This window comes from Hibiscus syriacus, unplaced genomic scaffold (genome assembly GCF_006381635.1).
Source record: "Hibiscus syriacus cultivar Baekdansim isolate YM2019G1 unplaced genomic scaffold, ASM638163v2 tig00111566_pilon, whole genome shotgun sequence".
Taxonomy (NCBI): domain Eukaryota; kingdom Viridiplantae; phylum Streptophyta; class Magnoliopsida; order Malvales; family Malvaceae; genus Hibiscus; species Hibiscus syriacus.
In genome coordinates, this window is record NW_024063122.1 from 1,869,988 (window position 1) to 1,892,396 (window position 22,409).

Consider the following 22,409-nt stretch of genomic DNA (forward strand, 5'->3'; position numbering starts at 1 on the left):
TATCTTTGCTGAGATTGTTGAAACCGTTAACCTAGTGCCAAATAAGAAACTCTGTTCTTCACTAGTTTACAGTTGTATCCTTAGTAATCTCTTTTCTAAAATCGAGCTTCGAGTTGGTCTAGATGCCTCCTTTCCTCTTAAGAAACAAATCAATCTTTTTTCTTTAACAAGAGCGGGATGGGTCAAAAATAAAGAAACCGGTGAATGGGTTCGATCTTCTGCAACTACTTCGGGAGCTAGTTCTTCACAAGCTCCACTCGAAGCTGACGAAGATCCAGAGTTTGAACAATTAATGAGGGATATCGATGAAGCGGAAGATGAGCCTGAGCAACCCGAGGAGCACGAACAACAATCGACTCAAATGCCTCCATATTTTCAATCCTTTATGGAGACATTTGATTTCCGATATGCGACCATGGATTCGCGCTTTACTTCTATAGAGTCCCATTTATCCACAATGGGAGCTCAACAATTAGAGATTCTCCGAGAGATGCGAACAAACAACGCTTCAATGAATGAACGTATTGATGCACTCTCACATGAGATGGCCGCTATGCGAGCTCGTTTTCCTCCTCCCGATCCTCCTACGGATGTTTGATTCTATATTTTGCTTTGAACTCCAAACTTATTGTTTTAACATTTTGAATATTTTGGAATGTTTAAATTTGTGGATTGTGAATTTGTTTGGATTTATGGATGGTGTGAACTTATATGTTTGGTGTGATTTATTCATTATTGCATCATTTACATCATTATTAGCAATATGACCAATTTTTCCATATCACATTGCTTATGAATATTGATTATGGAACTAATGACTAACGTTTCTCTTGATTGTTATCTTAGCAGCTTATGCATACATATACCTAATCAATTGGCTAAATGATTTTCACTTTTCTTTGAATCTTTTTGATTTAACAAAAAGAGGGAGAAGTGTGTGTTTTTAAAATTTTTAAAAATGGTAAATGGGAGAAGTGTTAAAGTAAGGGGGAGTAATTTCAAAACTTGATTTCAAAATCTTAAAATTACTAAAATGTTTTGTTATATCAAAAAGGGGGAGATTGTTGAAAACATTTTGATATTTCGATATAACAAATTAAGTTAAATGAATTTTAAGATTTTCCAAATTATTTTCTAAGTATATTCGATATAATTATTCGAATATCAAAATATTACTCCAAATATTTCAAAAATCATTTTTAATCCTTACTTAAGTGTAAAATTAAGTTTTAATCTTAAAACAATTTCAAAATAATCTTTCAAAGTATTTCGAACCATTTCAAAGCCAAAAATTCCAGATTGCTCAGAGGGAACCGATTCCCCCCAAGGGGGTACCGATTCCCCCCTGAATGGTTTGGCTCCGAGATTTCCAGAATACTCGGAGGGAACCGATTCCCCTATAGGGGGTACCGATTCCCCCCTGTTCAACGGTCAAAATATTTGAATTTTACACTTAGGGAACTGATTCCCTATGAGGAGGAACCGATTCCCCCCACGCTCCAAGCTGTTTTATTAATTGTTTTCACACTAAAACGGCTATATGATCTTCACTAATCATCCCCAACGTTCATAAGTGATTCAAGGTGTATTTAAACAAGTTCTGAAGCCCTTGATCAACAAGAAATTATACAGAAACAAGAGAGAAAGCATCAAACACCATGTTTGTGCAAATCAAGCCAATTTTCCTTTCAATATTCATTTTGCTTTCAAGAACACCATTTGTGCTCATTTGTAATTATCTTTGAGTGTTCTTTTCTTGTTATAGAATTGTGCAAACATCTTACCTTGTGAGGTTTTCCTTGTAAGTTTGCAAATTATTAATCTTCTCTTTGGGAAAGAGTGTTCTCAAGAATTGGGGTATATTCTTGAGGATGTTGTAAGGTTATCTCTTTGGCCTCAAAAGAAAGAACAAATTAGTGAATTTGTTGGAAAATCCTTAGTGTGGATAGCTAAGGTAGTGGACGTAGACTTTGATTGAGAAAGTTGAACCACTCTAAATCGCTGTGCAATTACTTTCAATTTTCTGTAAAAGCTTCCATCAAATTTTTAATTGCCAATTCACCCCCCTCTTGGCCAAATCCGTCAATCGATTAACTCAACAGACATGCTAGCATGCAAGTCTATATTGTTACCTTCAAAAAGTATTTTACTACAAAATTTAAAGAGGAATACAAGATTGATGTCTTCCAAAATGCTAGGGCTTGTACTAGGCTCTGGGCAGTTTGTGAGAAGCTAAAAAAGGTACTTAGTGCCAATCCCAAGGCACTTTTGAATATTGAGTGCTTGATGGATGGGAAGGATGTTAGGGGTTTTATTAAGAGAAAAGAGTTTGAGCATATCAGTGCTCCAATTGCCTCGTCCACTCCCATCCTTATCTCGAAAGAGGGGAGTGATAATAATAACAGGTGGTACTCGGCACTAACGGGAGGGAAATGTAACACGACTAGATATTCAGCTCAACTGAACTTGAAAAATGATTATATTTTGGGAAGTCGTTATGAGTCAACCGTGACTGCATCTGATTCAGGCAATTCACCTCCACCTCCAGCTGAGAAATATGAGTACCAAGCTGAGGTTAGTCAGCTCATGGATCTTATAGTCAACAACTTGTACAACAACAAAGAGGTGTTTCTTCGTGAGCTTATCAGTAATACAAGCGATGCCTTGGACAACTTACGGTATATAAGTGTTATTGATTCTTAGCTTTTAAAGGAAGTTGTTGATCTTGACATTCGTATCCAAACTGATAAAGACAATGGGATAATAACAATTACTGACTCAGGCATTGGTATGACAAAACAAAAACTTGTTGATTGTCTTGGAACAATTGCACTAAGTGGAACTGCTAAGTTCTTGAAGATTGTGAAGGAAAGCAAAGATGCTGGTACAGATAGCAACTTGATCGGTCAGTTTGGTGTTGGTTTCTATTCAGCATTTTTGGTTTCTGATAAGGTAGTTGTCTCAATAAATAGTCCAAAATCTTATAAACAATACTTATGAGAAGGAGAGGCAAATGCAAGCTCTTATTCTATTCGGGAAGAGACAAATCTAGAGAATCTTATTCCTCGAGGAGCACGCCTTACTTTGTATCTTAAGAGTGATGACAAAGGTTTTGCCCATCCAGAACAGATTCAAAAGCTTGTGAAAAATTATTCACAATTTGTTTCTTTCCCAATTTATACATGGCAGGAGAAGGGAATCACTAAAGAGGTTGAAGTTGATGAGGACCCAGTTGAAGCCAAAGAGCCTGGTCAAGATGAAAACTTTGAGAAAAATAAGAAAATAAAGAAGGTTGTGGAGAGGTACTAGGATTGGGAGCTTACAAATTAAACTTAACTTATTTGGCTTTGTAATCCTAAGGAGGTGACAATAGAGGAATACAATGAGTTCTACAAGAAAACTTTTAATGAATACTCGGATCCGTTAGCATCATCACACTTTACAACTGAGGGTGAGGTGGAGTTTCGTTCTGTACTTTATGGCCCAGCCATTTATCCAATGGGAAATGATGATATAACCAATCCCAAGATGAAGAATATTAGACTTTATGTTAAAAGAGTCTTCGTTTTGGATGATTTTGATGGTAAAACTGTTGCAGTCTACTTTAAGCAAGGACTTTCTTTAGAGTTAATTGAGGGGGATCCTAATACCTTACATGTAACCATTTGGAGTGGCTTTTCTGACGATATAACTCTTGATTTTTTTAGTCTTACTATGATGGCTACATTTAATGTGGATGAAGGTGATAGTGATGATTTCATGAGATATGGGAAAATGACCAGTCCCATTTTAAAGGGGCACAAATCAAGACCTTTAGTAGATTTATATGCAGCTATATCACTTGCCTTACTTATTAATGCAGCTCAGTTGGTCAGAGTTATAAAGCAACCAATAGATCATTTCTTGACAATCGCTGTTATACATATTGTCACTGTTCCAGGTCTAGGTGATGGTACTGTTATCTATAGTTTTTAATGGAAGGTGTTTGGCAACTTGAGTTTTCTAGATGAAGGTGTAATTAACCTCAAGAAGCATAATTAGGCTATCACTCAATTGTTTCTGTAGTGGACAAACTTAAGGCCATAAAATATCAATGGGAAAATTATATTGTGCTTAAAGCACTAATCCCAGGTTTTCATCCTTGGGGACAAGGATCCTATCATGAAGGGGGTATTGTCATGCACAGAAGAAAAGAGATAAGACTCGGAGCAAGAGAATTCGGGAAATCAGAGAAAGGGTTAGGGATTTGGAATTGGGAATGAACCTGACACGTTCTACAACCCACTAAGGATATGAAACAACTTGCTTATTTGTGCAGGTTGTTATACTCAATATAATAAGAACTGCCAGTTGTAGGTTAACTATGGGTAAACTGTAACTATATAAAACCATGTACTAGAAGAGGAGAAAACCATGCTTTGATTGAAAGAATTCTAAGCTTCTTTGAATCTCTTCTTTTCTCTCCTTGATCTTTATTCTCTCATTTCTTCGTCTAATTTTCTTCTCTAATCATTAGGGTCATAACAGAGCATTTCGTGAAGAGGTCATATTTATATTTTAAAGACATGCTTCTACTTATTAAATACAGTTTATGTGGTATGTGTATTTTTTTTGTTTCATGAAGAGGGTCTTAATAGAATATTGTTTGAGATAGATGGTTAAATCTTCTTGTAATATTGTGATGGCATGCTTACTTCAAAATATTGTTCTACCAGCCTTGTGGATGAGTCCTTTATGTTATTATATGTGGTATCCACACACAAGACATGCTTATTATGGTTAAATAAATGTTTCTTTACTATTAATCTCCTTGGTGATCTTAATATTTGAGAACAACTTAAGACCTATCCAGTTTTTATTGGAGAGAACCATGTACTTTGTTACTTTAGTCATTGATTTATAAGTCATTCTTTCGTAGAAACATTTGGGCATTTAGTTGAATTTGTGCAATGTAACACCCCCAACCTGTATCCCACCCGAATACGAGTCTGAGATGTCACATCAACTTTTCAAACCATTTTCTTATATAAAACAGAGAAATATTCAAACTCAATTTAAAACATACTAAATAATTTACATATAATTACTCAAAACGTTTACAAAACTGTTCAGAGCTTATACAATTTACTCTTTAAATACATGCCAACTAGATTTTTATAATAAAATACATATTATTCATTTCTCTTCTGATCTGACCTTCGATAAGGAGAACTGACCTGTCTTGCTTCACATCGATCCATGATCTCCTCGAAACATACATGTGAAACACTCACACATTAAGTCATTGACTTAGTGAGACATGTAAATATATAATGTAAACTATAACTAATTAATAAAAGCATGTACATATCATGTAACACAATACTTGTCTACATACATAAATAATTATCTACATACTTATCATTACTTACTTTATTATCACTAATTACTTTTCATCATATTAGCATATACTTGACATAAACATACAATGTAAACTCTAAATCACAACAATGCATAAATCATTACTAATATCATATCATACACAAGCACATATCATCTCATATAACCCATACACATATGTACTTATTTTATTATCCTCATCTTTATTATCATATGATTCTGAACTTATCATTTATACATGTCATATAACACATATACCATTTCACACAGGAACACACATAATATCATAGCAAGTTATTTATTATCTTTAAAGGCCATGTATACTTCTGAGAACTTAAGGTATGTGAGTACATAGAGGTTGCGCACATATGCTGTCACCATAACTCATATAATTCTCACTTGGGGCACGTAGAATTTTTCCCAAAGGACTACTATGTCCTGAAGGACCACGTATACCGAAGGACCACGTAGAACCCTCGACTCTTGGCATGCCAACTATACCCGTAGCTCTCACAACACATAACATGGGCATTATTATTTATGTTATCACACTTTCACATATTCATATCATGTACACATATAAGCTCATGGCTTCTTATCACATATATCTTGTAATACTCACATGGAGTCTCATTTCTACTTATCATTTATCTCATATCACATGTCACATAGCTTATATCTTGTTCTCATATCTTCTCATGAACACATAAACACATAGATACTCATCACAAAGCTCATGCCACCTTTTCACATTTTTCATTAGTTTAGTATCCCATAACTTATATCATATATTACAGGTTTTAGTGTTTATATAACATATTATCACGTAGTTCATGTCATTTCTCATAAAGCTCATTACATCATGTAGCACATTTAGTTCATATCATATGGTTCATATATTTTAATTTATCTTATGTTTTATCCTTTTGTATTCATATAAATCACATACATGTAATACATACAAGGTATATTCACACATACATGTATTCACACAGATAACATATATAATTGCACTTACCTCTAAACATATGCATGAACTCAGATACATTGAAGTATCATATCCCTATATGCTTATATTCACATACTCATGTAACCTAATATTGGAATTAGACTTATCAGAAGTCTTAATTCCATAACATTCTTACACTTATTATCATGTACTCACCTGGGTCTCAATGGACACTACCAAGCTCTTGTTCTCTCTTGCGGATCTTACTCTGACGACCTATCAGAACTTTGCTTCCGATCGATATTTACACGAATACAAAATTTAATGAATGTCGATATTAGAATTACTTGAAACGATTCATTTTAATGCAAATGAAATAAAACTCCAATTCCAACTTTTCAAACTTAAGTAGTATCAGTACTACCTTTAGGGTACCGATACCTCTATACTAGGGTACCGATACCCTACCCAGGTACCGATACCAACATTAACTTCGAAGTTCCCCGGGTATCGATACCCTCCACATAGGTATCGATACCTCCTCCATATGGTATCGATACTATTCATACAGGTATCGATACCCCATGCATCAATTCCTCATAAATTGCCTTGTAGTATCGGTACCCACTCAACAGGTATCGATACCCATAGCCCAGATTTTCCTCTTTAAGCCAAAAAATTTACTCTTTTTCACCCAAACATTTCATTCGTTAACCCCCATTCATATTCTTAACTCAAATATACATACTTGAATCCATTTATACTTATCTGACACATCTTTACCTTCAAAATTCTATCATCTACGTGGAATTCAAGAATCATACCAAATTTTCAATGTGTTCTAAACTCATTTCTAATACTTTAGACTTTTTAATCCTTCTTATGACAAGTCAAAAATCTCATCAAAACTCTAAAAACCAAACCATATCAACAATTTCTCTTAAAACTCATTTTACAAATCCCTTTCTAATTTACTCATCTTATTGTTTTAAGCTTATATAAGCTTTCCTTAAACTTATATAACACCCAAATACTCCAACCCAACCTATAAATTCAAGAAATTATCCAGCTGAAATCAACTTACCTTTGTAGCTAGAGAAACGGGAGGAAGAATGAATAAGAAAGAAAGGTTCTGGATAATTCTCTCCCTTTTCACGTGTAAATCTCTTATTAAAAGGGATAAAAATATCTTTTAAACTAAAATTACCATAATGCCCTTCACAATTTCCATAATTATTATTTAATCCCATACTAATATATTCACACTTCAGTCCTTGAACTTTTAAATTTTTCTTACATGGGTCACTAAATTTCAAAAACTTCTATTTTAGTCATTAACTTGGTTTTTGGGATGTTGCATGCAATTTCTTTTTCCTTTGTGCAATTTATTTTTCATAGAAACATGTGAGAGAGATGTTGGTTAGTTTACACACAGTAGACCAATAGTATAATTTTATTTTATGTTTCATTTATCACAACACATTTAATTTTGAGCCAATGCAAAGAATTAGTTTTTTTTTCATAATTTATTTGATAATTATTTGATATATTGGTTGTGAGTTTTAGTTTGTTGTGATATGTTCTCAATTGTGAAATTAAATGTAATGCTTATGTTTAGTTGCTTACTTTCTCTATAATATTAGTAATTAACATGTGAAATTGATAATCTAGAAATACGAAATGGATAAGAGTTGGATGGATTGTCAAGGGTAAGCGACGAATATCGAAATGGAGTCAAAACTAAAGTAAGGGAAGCAGAGAGAGAAACATCATATCAGAAAAAATGTGAAGACTTTCAAAATCAACTTCAAGCTATGATGCAGATGATAAGACAAAATCAACCCTAGAGTCTACCATCTTAGGTTTTATTATTGTTTATTCTAGTTAACAATGTTGAACTACTTTATATTTTACGTTAATGTAAACGTTGATTTATTATTATGGATTTCAAGTTTGTTGTTATGGATTTCAAGTTTGTTGTTATGGATGTCAAATTTATTGGATAATGCTACAGGTTAAAATTTGGGTAACAAAAGAGTAGAAAACAACATTAGAAAAATTAGTTTTAATTTGCGTCGTTTGTATAAAAAAAAGCCACTAAATACATAGTCAATAACGGCGTTTTTGAAAAACGACAATAAAATTCTAGATCTTTTACACGTTTATACAGAAAACACCACTATATATGTAGTCAATAGCGGCGTTTTACATTCACAAACGCCACTATATGACATAACATTTTGCGGTATTTTTGGGAACAAGCGCCACTATATGTCAGAATATTTAGCTACGTTTTTAGGACAAAACGCTACAAAAGAAAAGATAAACAACGACGTTTGAAAAAAATGCCGCTAAATATCATAACCTTTAGCGGCGTTATTTATTGTTAACAATATATATATATATACACTTATTTAGACATCTTAATTTTAATTTAATTTCTATTTATTATTGTTAATTACATTTTTTTCTCCCTTAATATTGTGATTCCCTCTCTAAATATGACCAAACTTAACATATTTAATTTAAATTCTTTAAGACTATTAAATACTAAAAAAGTTCAGACAAAAAATATCATTGTGAACGACAAACGCCGATACCTTTTGCGGCGTTTGTTTCAGCATTGCTTTTTGTGGCGTTTGTTTTTGCGTCACAAAGGTTTTTAGTGGCGCTTAAAACGCCGTTATATGACTAAAAAAATACCGCTAAAAACATGTTTTGCTGTAGCGAATGGAACAACATTCTAAGTTTAGAATTCTCTCCGAGCGAGGAATACGTCGAGGGGATCCTCTCTCACCATACCTATTTAACTTGACTATGGAAAAGATTAGCCATACTATTGATCACCGTGTTGCTTCTGGAGAATGGGCAGCAATCAAACTGTCACACCATGGCACTCCTGTTTCCCACTTATTCTTCACCGACGATCTGATCCTCTATGCAAAGGCTGATTTGGAAAGTGCAGCCGTGATTGAATCCAGTCTTGACGTTTTTTGGAAACATTCGGGTCATTTGGTTAACAAGAAGAAAACTACAATTTTCTTCTCCCCTTCTACACTGAGCGAATTCCGAGGTGCTATCTATTCAATATTGGGGTTCCATGAAGTTCTTTCTTTAGGCAAGTACCTGGGGTGCCTGTACGCCACACGGGTGCAACTAAAGATTTATATCGCTTCATTCTTGATAAAATTTAGAGCTTGATGGGTGGTTGGCTCAAACCCTATCTTTTATGGGAAGAGTTACACTTGCTAAAACGGTCCTCCAAAGTCCAAAGTATCCCGACCTATATTATGCAAGTCAACAAGCTTTCGAAGGCCGTCTGTGATGACATTGAACTGGCTATCCATAGTTTTATTTGGGGTTCTAAAAATCACGCTTCGTCCATCCCTTTAGTTCGACGGAATACTCTTTGTCAGCCTCTTTCCACGAGTGGTTTAGGTTTAAGGAAGATGGAATTTCTAAACGTTGCATTCTTTTTAAAGTTTGCAACGCCATAATCCATTCGCCGTCTGATTTCTGGATTCAACTCCTGCGAGAAAAATACAGAGTTGCTGAGATATGCCCTTTCTTTATTGCTCGCTCTCCCTGCTCTCCCTTTTGGTGTCAATTAGCTAATTTGTGGCCTACTTTTTATGCTAATCTTGCCTGATATGTGGGAAATGGACACTCTGTTAATTTTTGGACGGATATATGGCTTCCCGATATTGGTCCTCTTATAAATTATGAAAATTTTTCTCGGCCCCTCGATATCTCACTTCAAGTTGAGAATATTCTACATTCCGATGGCTCTTGGAACTGGGATTTGATCGAATCTCTCCTTCTACCTACTTTTATTCCTCACCTTCGATGATGTCTCGATCGAACTACCACCATGGGAACTGATGTGCGAACTTTTACGGTTAAAAGTGCGTACAATACGTTATGTCGGCCATCTTGTGGAGAAAAGCGGCGATTTTCCCCAAAAATCACCGCTGATCGGTATATATATCGATCTAACACCGGTTAAATTATATTTCTCGATCTAACACCCGTAGCAGTAAAGCGCGGCCCCTGAACCGCGCTATATGCTGATTTGACGCCACGTGGAGTATAGCGCGCCCCCTGTACCGCGCTATACGCTGACTAGGTTACACGTGGGGTATAGCGCACCCCCTGCTCTGCGTTATACGCCACGTAGGGATGTAGCGCGGATCAGTAGACGCTACGCCGTACCAAAATTATATTTAACGCGGACCCTGATCCGCGCTATATAATAATTACATATAATGCGGTGTAGGTACTGCGCCTTATATGTTTATAAATACCTCCCGTTCTCGCATCTCTCCTCTCTTATAAATTAATACAACAATTCCGTCAATGAGTAAAAATTCTGGCAATCTTCTTATATTTGATTTAGAAGTTCGTGCGATTTTTCGTTATAAGGTAATTTTGTTATAATTTTTTAATTATACTTATTGTTTATTATCATTATTTGAAAAAATATTATACTAATTATTTTTAATTAATTTTTATGTTTGTAAAATTGAAAAGCGGGAGCATACGTCGAAATAGTTTTGCGGTGCAGATAATAATATAAAATTATATTATTTAAATTATTTACGTTGATGTGTAAAAAAAATTTTGTGTTATATTTTCATTCATATATAATTTATTTAATCAGGTTTGTTTAAGTTATTTTTTTTGCAGATATAATATTGGCGCACTTTTAAACTCAATGAATGGCGCGACTTTCAGCTATTGTTTATTATGATGGTGAAATTCGAGAAGATGAAACCGGCGTTGTTTTTGTATCAAATGAGCATGTTAAAATATCATTCAAGAGAAACATAACACTTGAGGAGCTGATAACGAAGATTTCGAGGAAGATTCATGTTGGAAGTAACAGAAGAATGTCGTCGTTACAGTACAGGTTTCCAACATCATTGCTGTCATTAACTTATACAGCGTTCGAACTTTCGAACAATGATGATGTTCAAATGATGGTTGAAGCTCAAAGTAATTATTCAGACGCCACTATTGAGATGTATGCATATTTTGTTCAAGTGCGTGCTGTTCGGGGTCAATCTTTAAGCTCACACTATGGGCTGGCTGAACAATTTGATCAAGTTGATAGCCCGACTACAGTAATGTGTAATGATTTTAATGCCATAATGGGGAGACATTCATCCGTAACTCCTTACGATATGTACCGAGGTGGGTCCACGAACAATCCGTATGGCAACACCGTGTCCAGTTCAAGGGGAAGGCATTCATCTGCAAATTTCTTTGACCATATGGAAATGCCATCGACACAACCATCTGTGCAGTTTTCATTTGACACGATGGCTTCAAGCTCCAGGGGGAGGCATTCGACTGCGAGCTTTTTCGATCTCAATGTCGATATGCCTTCCAGTTCAAGGGGAAGGTGTGCAAGTAGTAGTAGGTTCTTCGACCTATATGTGGAGAGCATGGAGGAACCATCATCTCCACCAGAAGAACCGCTTCGTGAGCCTGGTGCAGATGGTGCTGAGACTGGACTATTCATTCACCCAGAATCACCGCAATTCAACTCTGATGATGATGAAGTTCTAGGAAATGTGGCACAAACTGACCCTCCTGCACACATGTATGAAGCTGATTATGGTGCAATGTACGGGCCAGAATTTGCGGATATGCCTCATCTCGATGACTATGGATATTACTCATCAATAAATAATGGTGAGTTATCTTTAGGCATAGAGTTTTCAAGCAAAGAAGAAGCGATGATGGCTATCAAAAATTACAATGTCCGTAATTCTATTCAGTCCAGAGTCAACCGATCGACGACCGAAAAATATGTATGCTACTATGCCCGACGCGAAAACGGATACAATTGGATGGTTCACGTATCGAAAATGAAGAGGAAAACAATATATGGGAACTAGCAGTATACAACGGTCCTCACACATGTTATGCTGGAGGGGTCAACCAAGATCATCCCAACTTGGACTCTGAAGTGATATGACAAGCCATCATGCCCATGGTAAAAGCAAGCTCTCATATAGCTGTTGCAGTGTTGATTTCAACTATACAATCGCAGTATGGGTACACCGTCTCCTATAAAAAAGCTTGGTTGGCAAAACAAAATGCCATTGTCAAACTTCATGGCGAATGGGATGCATCTTACAACGAACTTCCAGGTTGGTTTAGACTAGTGCGGACGTTGAATCCTGGGACAATTGTGGACATCGAAACCTCCTATGCATACCATAATGATCGAGTTCTTCTTGATCGATGCCAATTCTACCAGGTTTTTTGGAGTTACCCATAGTGCGTTAATGCTGCCAAATACTGCAAGCCTGTGGTCCAGATCGACGGGACTTTCTTGTATGGAAAATACAAGCAAGTTTTATTATTGGCAGTTGTCCAAGATGGCAATCGCAACATTCTTCCAGTTGCTTTTGCTCTTGTCGAAGGAGAAGATACAGATTCTTTGGCTTTTTTCCTCCGAAATTTACGTGCACATGTTATCACGAGGGAAAACATCTATGTCATTTCAGATCGCGGAGCTGGGATCAAAGCAGCAATGGAGTCTTTGGGTCCAATGTGGCAACCACCCTTTTTCCAACATAGGTATTGTCTCCGACACATTGTTTCGAACTATCATGGAAGGTACAAGAAGAATGATGAGCGTCAATTAATTGTGCGCATGGGTAAGTGAAAGCAAGTTAGTAAGTTATACATTTTTTTATCATTTTAATTTTTCAAAGAAAGCAAGTTAGTAAGTTATACATTTTTTGATCAGGTTACGAACTACTTCCTCGAACGTTTGAATCAATGCTTCAAGATTTGCGGGCGAATAACGAGGAAGGATACGATTACATCAGCCTCATTGATAAAGAAATGTGGATGAATGCATATGATCGTGGATATCGATATGGACACATGACGACCAACTTGGCTGAGGCAATCAATTTAACCTTAAAGGGTGCACGTCACTTACCTGTAGCGGCTTTGGTAAAAACTACATATTTTCGTTTGGGGCGCTTTTTGCGAAACTCGGGGGACAAGCTCAAACCTGGATGCAAGACGGTCATGTCTATCACCCTAGATTAGTTGCAGATCTACAGAAAAAATTGCTGCATCAAATGGAATGTCTGTAACAAGCTTCTCAAGAAGGCATGAAATGTTTCGTGTCACAGAGTTGCCGCGACCTCTTCAAGGGATTGAAGCTGTGTCGTTAAGAGTAAATCTAAGGGACAGAACGTGCGACTGCGGGTTTTTTCAAGCTCTGAAGTATCCATGCTCTCATGTGATAGCAGCTTGCTCGCATACACGTCAAGACTATAACCATTTTGTGGATCCCTTATACCTACTATCTGAAGTTTTTAAGGTATATGAATTTGAGTTTCTCCACATAGGTAATGAAAAAGACCCTGATGAGGTTCAAGATTGGCTTTCAATTGTACCAAATTCGAGTTTATTGAGGGAGTGTGGTTGTCCAAAATCCAATCGAATTCATTGCGATATGGATATTCGAGAAAGATGTAGACAAGACAGAAGATGTGGCCATTATAGAAACACAGGACACACTAGAAAAACATGTCCACTTTTGTTGTCATCAAGTAACAATTGATGAGGAAATGATGTATTTGTTTATCAAATAATAATTCTTGTATTTTAATTTGCATTTACTTCAAGTTAATGTCATTCGATAATCGCTGATGAAGATTAAAAAAACGAACACAATCATTAAATTTTATCAAACTAATAACAATTTGGTATTTAAATACAACAAACTTACAATAAGAATTAAATGGTAAATGATAACCAAATTACAATAACTGATATTAAATGGTAATAAACAAAATTAACTGAAATATATTATAAAAAAATCCAACAAATTTAACAAAATAAAGTAAGTATTAAATGAGAAATAATAAAAAATTACAATTAAATAAAATAAAGTAAATACAAATATAATAAAAAAAATCTATCGATGCCTGCGTCGCGAATGTGTTCCGCAGGGCGGTGGCTGTCGGTCTCGAGGAGGATTTCTTCGTATCACTGGTTCTGACTCCTCGCTGTCATCGTCGTCGTCGTCGTCGTCACCATCGTCATCGTCGTCGTCGTCGTCCTGAGTAGGTACATTAGGTTGATGAGGAGCTGATGACGATGAAACACCTCCATAGAATAAGGACCCTGGAGGTGTATGATTGACTATCCCACCGGCCTGCGAAAACTGGGAAAATTGGGAAAACCCATACATCGCTGAGTGTGAAAACTGTACAGGAGGTGTCTGTGTTGCGGCCATGGGTGATGAGGCTGAACCCGCTAAATATCCAGTATATGAACCCCAAGTCGGATCTGTAAACATAGACCCATAATAGCCTCCAAGAGGGGTCACCTGTGCCGGTGGCGGTGGCCGGGTCATAAAACCAGGTAAAGGCGGCGGCGGCGGCATCTGGTAATGGAAAGGCGATGGAGACATCATATATGGCTGCGGAATCATATATGGCTGTGGTGGCTGCTGGGAAGGTCCTGCTTGTGCAGCTGAGGATGAACCGGAAGCACCTGCTCTCCGTCCACGAGTCAGGGGACGATGGTGCTGTGTCGGTGAACGTCTCTGTCGACGTCGTGGAAAGGTCTGCCCTCGTGCATCCTCGGTAAGTAGAAACGGTTTCCCGGTACTGTTGAACCACTCATAATAATCCTCAGCATACATCAAGAAGTCAGTAAAAATGGGCTCTCTACGTGGAAGGCGCCGATGTTAATCCTCCCACAACACGACCCACTCATGATGCCTCACCAGTCAATCAGTATCTGTCTTGCCGCGTCTATCTAAGCTATGCAACTCGTCCATATTGTGAGGTGTTTCCGGAATTGGTTGAAAACAACCAAACTGTCAGAGCACGCAATCAGTGGAGTGCCACTCGATGGTCGCATAACAGATCAGAGGGACCATCGCCATCCAAACATCTGATGAACCCCTCAACTCAAGTGGGATCACCACCCTCACATCATCAGTAGAATATGGCACCCATTCAAACTAAAATAAATAATATATAATTTTTATCAAAATAATAATCTAATTATATAACTATAATCTAAAATCGATTTTTAAACATTAAAATTCATACCTGTGTGCCAGCCTTCTGATCGATTAGCACCCTAATTTTTTCTAAATCATCAGGTAGCTCCTGATGATTTTTCCTATCAGTAGACCACCTATTCAAGGAAAAAAATTTGTTATATGCTGTATAAAATTATTAATATACAAAATCAGTTTTATAATTACCTCAGAATTAGTGGAAATACGAATGGGTTCTTCACAACAGGACATAAAAAGGGCAATCGATACCATGCCCAAGACTGCAGCAGCAAGAGACATCTGCCGATAGCATAACGTCTGTAGTCAGTGGCTCCACACATCTCCCTGTACAGCAAAGCCAAAACTGCCGAGCCCCAACTGAATGATCCGGCGAGACGAAAGTCGCTAAGATGTCGCAACCACATGCAGTGAACTAGGTTGTGCGATTTGTCCAGCATTAGCAACCCTCCTATCAACTGCATTATGCATGCCCGTGCATACATCTTAACCTCATCCTCAGAGGCGTCTGCGCTCAACTCTCGAAAATTGGCATCTAACTAGTTTAACGGTATCCTACCTCCGATAAAATTTTCCGGGACACGTCCTAGACTATCCCGACACAAAATAGTCCAAGAACCGGAAGCTATCCCCGATATCACATCTCCATCCACCGGAAGCCCCAGGTGCATAGAAACATCCTCAAGCGTGATCGTGCACTCTCCGCACGAAAGATGGAATGTGTGGATCTCCGGCCTCCACCGCTCTACTAAGGCAGAAATCAGGTCTGGCTCTATCTTACAGTGACCCTGATATCTACCTATGTAACCGAATTCAGCCTCTACTAAATACGGCAAGACACGGCTGGGTATCACTAACTTAAGATTCCTAATAAAAGGATCTAATACACGGTCCTTCTCCTAAAAATAAATAATTACAAAAATTAATTCTTACTCTAATAATCATGCATTAAATAAATCAACTAATTATTACTAATAATTTAAATTAAATTAAAACGTTAAAATGTTACCGTATCAGCAAAGTGTCGAGATATTTAATTCTTAATCTAATAATCATGCATTAAATAAATCAACTAATTATTACTAATAATTTAAATTAAATTAAAACGTTAAAATGTTACCGTATCAGCAAAGTGTCGAGATATTTAATTCTTGATCTAATAATCATGCATTAAATAAATCAACTAAATATTACTAATAATTTAAATTAAATTAAAACGTTAAAATGTTACCGTATCAGCAAAGTGTAGAGATATATGATTTCCATCCGAGCGAAGTAGACTGTCTTCCATTATATATCTGCAAAAGAATTATATTAGTAAAATATTAAATAAAGTAAATACATAATAGTAAAAATATTATAAAATATACCTTAAAAAGATAGAGTATTTGAGAGAAATTTAGAGAATTTAAGAGAATTTGGTGTGATAAAAGTGATTGAGGATGGGGGTATTTATAGGGAGGATGAGGACGTGAAGGGTTGGGTATTTAGGGGTATAGCGCGCCCCTTGTACCGTGCTATACCCCACGTGTCAGATACTTAAGTATAGCGCGGATCAGGGGGGGCGCTATACCCACGTGGTGCCAGATCACCGTATATCACGGGTCAGGGGGCGTGATATACCCACGTGGCGCCAAATCAGCGTATAGCGCGATTCAGGTGGCGCGCTTTACTGCTACGGGTGTTAGATCGGGAAATATAATCTGACCGGTGTTAGATCGGTAAATATACCGATCACCGGTGATTTATTGGGAAAATTACCGAGAAAAACGACCTAGCTGGTCTGTCACTTCCTTTACAGCATCGGTTTCAAAATGGAATGCTGAGGTTTTTGGTTCTATTGGGCGCCATAAAAAAATTCTCATGGCTCGACTCCGGGGTACTTAGCGATGTCTTGATCAACATCGCTCCCCGCACTTAATATAACTTGAGTCCAATCTGCTTGCTGAACGTGAAAATGTCCTTGACTAAGAGGAGCAGATATGGATTCAGAAATCTTGATCGGACTGGATAGTTTTAGGTGATCGTAATACGAAGTTCTTTCACTCGAGAGCCATCACATGTAGTCAACTAAACACTATTCATAGCCTCAAACTAGGAAGTGGTGAATGGTGTGATGATGAAACTACTCTGAGGGAAGAAACTGTTTTTTTCTTTGCCAATTTTTTTACTTTGGATGCTATCTCGCCGGGCACTTATCCAATTTCAGGCAAGTTCCCTCACCTCCCTATTTCGATTGTTTCGAACCTGACTGTGACTTCCTCCGAGGAGGAAATTAAAGCTGCATTATTTTCCATGGGTCCCTTCAAAGCCCCGGGTATCGATGGGTTTCATGCCCATTTTTATCAACAAAATTGGGACATTGTGAAGCCTTCAATCTGCACTATGGTCCACTCGACTTTTTCTCATCATGCCATTGACCCCAATCTTCATCGCACAGTGCTGGTTCTTATTCCGAAAGTAAATCACCCTGAGACTTTCGCTCATTTTCGCCCTATCCTTCTATGCTAGGTCCTATACAAGCTTATCACAAAGATTGTGGTCGAGAGACTCCAAAAAGTCATCCCTCTTTTGGTTGGTCACCACCAAACCAGTTTCATCAAAGGAAGAAGCATAACGGAGAATGTTATTATTGACCAGGAAGTGATTCATTCTATGCAATCCAAGAAGGGAAAGACTCGCTGGATGGCTATAAAGGTTGATCTCCAGAAGGCGCTTGATCGAGTCCGTTGGAACTTCATAAAAGAAACTCTCTGTGACGCAGGTCTTCCTCGTCCCTTGATTGACTTAATTATGCAATGTATTACATCTCCAATGATGCAGGTACAATGGAACGGCATTCTAAGTTTAAAATTCTCTCCTGAGCGAGGAATACTTCAAGGGGATCCTCTCTCACCGTACCTATTTAACTTGATGATGGAAAAACTTAGCCATACTATTGATCACCGTGTTGCTTCTGAAGAATGGGCAGCAATCAAACTGTCACGCCATGGCACTCCTGTTTCCCACTTATTCTTCACCAACGATCTGATCCTCTATGCAAAGGCTGATTTGGAAAATGCAGCCGTAATTGAATCCACTCTTGACCTTTTTGGGAAACATTCGGGTCATTTGGTTAACAAGCAGAAGACTACAATTCTTCTCGACTTCTACACCGAGAGAATTCCGAGGTGCTATCTGTTCAAGATTGGGGTTCCATGAAGTTCTTTCTTTAGGCAAGTACCTGGGGGTGCCTGTATCCCACACAGTTGCAACTAAAGATTTATATCGCTTCATTCCTGATTTCAGAGTAAACTTGATAGGTGGTTGGCTCAAACCCTATCTTTCATAGGAAGAGTTACACCTGCTAGAACTGTCCTCCAAAGTATCCCGACCTATATTATGCAAGTCAACAAGCTTTCGAAGGCTCTCTGTGATGACATTGAACGGGCTATCCATCGTTTTATTTGGGGTTCTAAAAATCACGCTTCATCCATCCCTTTAGTTCGATGGGATACTCTTTGTCAGCCTCTTTCTACGGGTGGTTTAGGTTTAAGGAAGATGGAATTTCAAAACGTTGCACTTCTTTTTAAAGTTTGCAACGCCATAATCCATTCACCGTCTGATTTCTGGATTCGACTCCTGCGAGAAAAATACAGAGTTGCTGAGTTACGCCCTTTCTTGATTGCTCGCTCTGCCCTCTCCCTTTTGGCGTCAATTAGCTAATTTATGGCCTACTTTTTATGCTAATCTCGCCTGATCTGTGGGAAATGGACACTCAATTTTTGGACAGATATATGGCTTCCCGATATTGATACTCTTATAAATTATGCAAATTCTTCTCGGCCCCTCGATATCTCACTTCAAGTTGAGAATATTCTACATTCCGATGGCTCTTGGAACTGTGATTTGATCGAATCTCTCCTTCTACCTACTTTTATTCCTCACCTTCGACGATGTCTCGATCCAACTGCCACCATGGGAACTGATGTGCGAACTTTTACGGTTAAAAGTGCGTACAGTTCGTTATGTCGGCCATCTTGGGGAGAAAAACGACCTTGCTGGTCTGTCATTTGGAAGCTTATGATTCTCGAACGGGTTTGTGGTTTTTTATGGTTGGCCATGCACAATAAAGCGCTCACAAACTCCGTTCGATGCGTGCGATGTTTTAGTCAAGATCCTTCTTGTGCCTCTTGCTCTGGGGTTAATGAGACGATGCTTCAAATTTTAAGAGATTGTGAAAGTGCTCGCTGGATATGGAATATCTTACTTGTGAAATATCCATCACCTTATTTCTTTACGTGTTCCCATGATGACTAGTTGCTAGAAAATTTGAATTGTACGTTCTTTTGTACCGAGATCCAGGGCCCTTAGAATGTGTTATTTGCTTCCCTAACTTGGCAGTTATGGAAGCTCGAAACCTTGCTGTTTCTCAACACCAGTACGTTGCAGCAGATTCTATCCTCCATACCAGTTTTGAGTGGACTAAATTCTACCTTGGATGTACCGCAAGTAGTGGATCGGGTTTTTCTGTGAAATCAACTTGTGTTAGGGGGAAACCACCTGATGAGGGTTGGGTTGTGTTAAACACTGATGTTGTTGTGTTAAACACTGATGCTGTTGTTTCACGCTCTACTAGTCACGGCGCCATTGGAGGTATTTTCAGAGATCACTCAGGCATTTGGTTGGGAGGCTACACGAAATATTTAGGCCTAACAACAGCTTTCGATACCGAACTTTGGGGTGTTTTTGAAGGACAAAAAATTGCGTGGACCTTCGTATTGGAAAAGCTGATTGTTCAGACTGATAACTTTGTCGTCTTCTCTCCCAGCCTTCAGAGATCAGTCCTTTTGCAGCAGTCCGTATGATTGCGTCCTACTGTGCCAAGCTTGGTACGTTAATTTCCGTTGTGTTCCTCATGAAGCTAACATGGCCGCAGATCAGTAATTGTGACGTGATGAATTTGCCGAGGTAAGGGAAAGAAGCAAGAGGTAAAAATGAATAAAAAGAAAAAATAGAAAAATAGAAAAAATGAATGAATAAAATAAAGAGTTTAGGTAATTAAATAAATGTGGTAATGTCTAAGATTTAGATTAAGGAGTGCCGGTGGACGACGGACTAAGGGAGTTGTGGAACATGTATTATAGCAAACTTCACACGAACACTCAGGAGTTTAATCTTTAAACCAATATCTTAGCATTGTCTCTACTAAAGGAGTCTACGAAACTTGAACAAATGAAAGATTTTAGAGAATCGAAATAAAAGTGTTCTAAAAGGTCTAGCAATTGAGTATGCTAGTTGTATCATTTTGTCTACATCCGATTAAAATGCCAAGCAAAGAATGAGAGGCATGCCATGATGTTCACATGGACATAAAAGAGAATGACAACTCGATGACAAAAACCATAGAAAATTTTGGAAACCAACCTAAAATGAACACTCCAAATCTTGACACTTATTAAGGATTCATAACTTTGAAAGATTAAAAGTGTAGTTAATTTTTTTGATATCTAATGAATTTTTGTTTTATGATTTGTCTCAATTGTGAACCTTCGAGTAAGAGACAACATTTTTCAAAATTCTTTTATCAAACATTTTTCAAAAATTCTTTATCAATCATTTTTCAAAACTTCTTAATTAATCTTTTTCAACTTTTGAAAATAAGAAAATGAAGAAAAACATTTTCTAACAAGATAATTTCTATGTAACTATTTCTTGGAAGTTGTCGAATATCTCTCAGACATAGAAGCTCTGAATCAAAATTTGGGCCAAAGGAAATAGAACCTTGGGGGAAAAAGTAGTTGGGGCATAAAGACAAGCTATTAGGAGCCCAGAATTGAGAAGATACACTCTAATGTGAAAAAATAAAGGAGATTGAAGAATTCAAGAATGAAGACTTCACACATACCTTTACATCATCATCATTCATGAAAGCATGTGCTTGCATCATTGACATATTAGCATCAAACTTTCATCATTCATTATTTTCTCCCATGAGAATACTTTCAAACTGTTTATTTTTTAAGACTATGAGACTATTTTCCCTCTCTTGAGGTTACATTAAATTTTGTTTCCAAAAATTTGTCTTTCTCAAGACATTTTCTTTTCTCAAGGAAATCTTTAAATTTTCAAAGAATCTCAGCTTTCTTAATATCATTTTTCCTCTCTTAAGGATATCTTTAAAATTTTTCAAAAATCTTTGTCTTCCTTAAGATTGTTTTTCTTTAAACATAAATTTTATCTTGCATCAAAATTTCATGTCACTTGAGATATTTTCCCTTTAAAAATTTTTCGTCTCGCTCGAGACAGTTTCTCGTGAAACACAAAATTCATCTCCCTTGATATATTTTCCCTTGAAAACTTTTCATCTTACTCGAGATAGTTTCTCTTGAAACAAAAATTTCATCTCACTTGAGATATTTTCCCTTGAAATTTGTTGTCTCACTCGAGACAGTTTCACTCGAAACAAAATTTTATATCGCCTGAGATTTTTTTCCTTAAAACAAAATTTCATTATGCTCGATTTCATCACTTAAGGGTTAGGATCAGTATTATCTCTCTCGAGATTGCTTCCCTCAAAATCAAACTTCAAAATCATTTCACTTAAGATTTTATCTTTCTTGAGATTGTTTTTCTTAAAACAAAATTTTATCTCACTTGAGATTGTTGTTCTTAAAACAAATTTTGTCTCGCTTGAGACAGTTTCTCTTGAAACTCAAACTTTGAGATTGTTTTCCTTAAAAAAATTATCTCACTTGGGATTGATATTTTTAAAACAAATTGTGTCTCTCTTGAGATAGTTTATCATGAAACTCAAACTTTGAGATTGTTTTTCTTAAAACAAAATTTATTTCACTTAAGATTGTTGTTCTTTAAACAAATTTCATCTCGCTTGAGACAATTTCTCATGAAATACAAACTTTGAGATTGTTTTTCTTAAAACAAAATTCATCTCACTTGATATTGTTGTTCTTAAAACAAAGTTTGTCTCGCTTGAGACAATTTCTCTTGAAACTTAAATCTTGAAATTGTTTT

The 22,409-nt window shown here is 36.9% G+C and overlaps 1 pseudogene; it reads left to right on the forward strand.

The window, feature by feature from the left end:
- The first annotated feature begins 2,112 nt into the window (after positions 1-2,112).
- LOC120165059 lies at positions 2,113-3,523 on the forward strand (annotated as a pseudogene).
- The last annotated feature ends 18,886 nt before the right edge of the window (positions 3,524-22,409 follow it).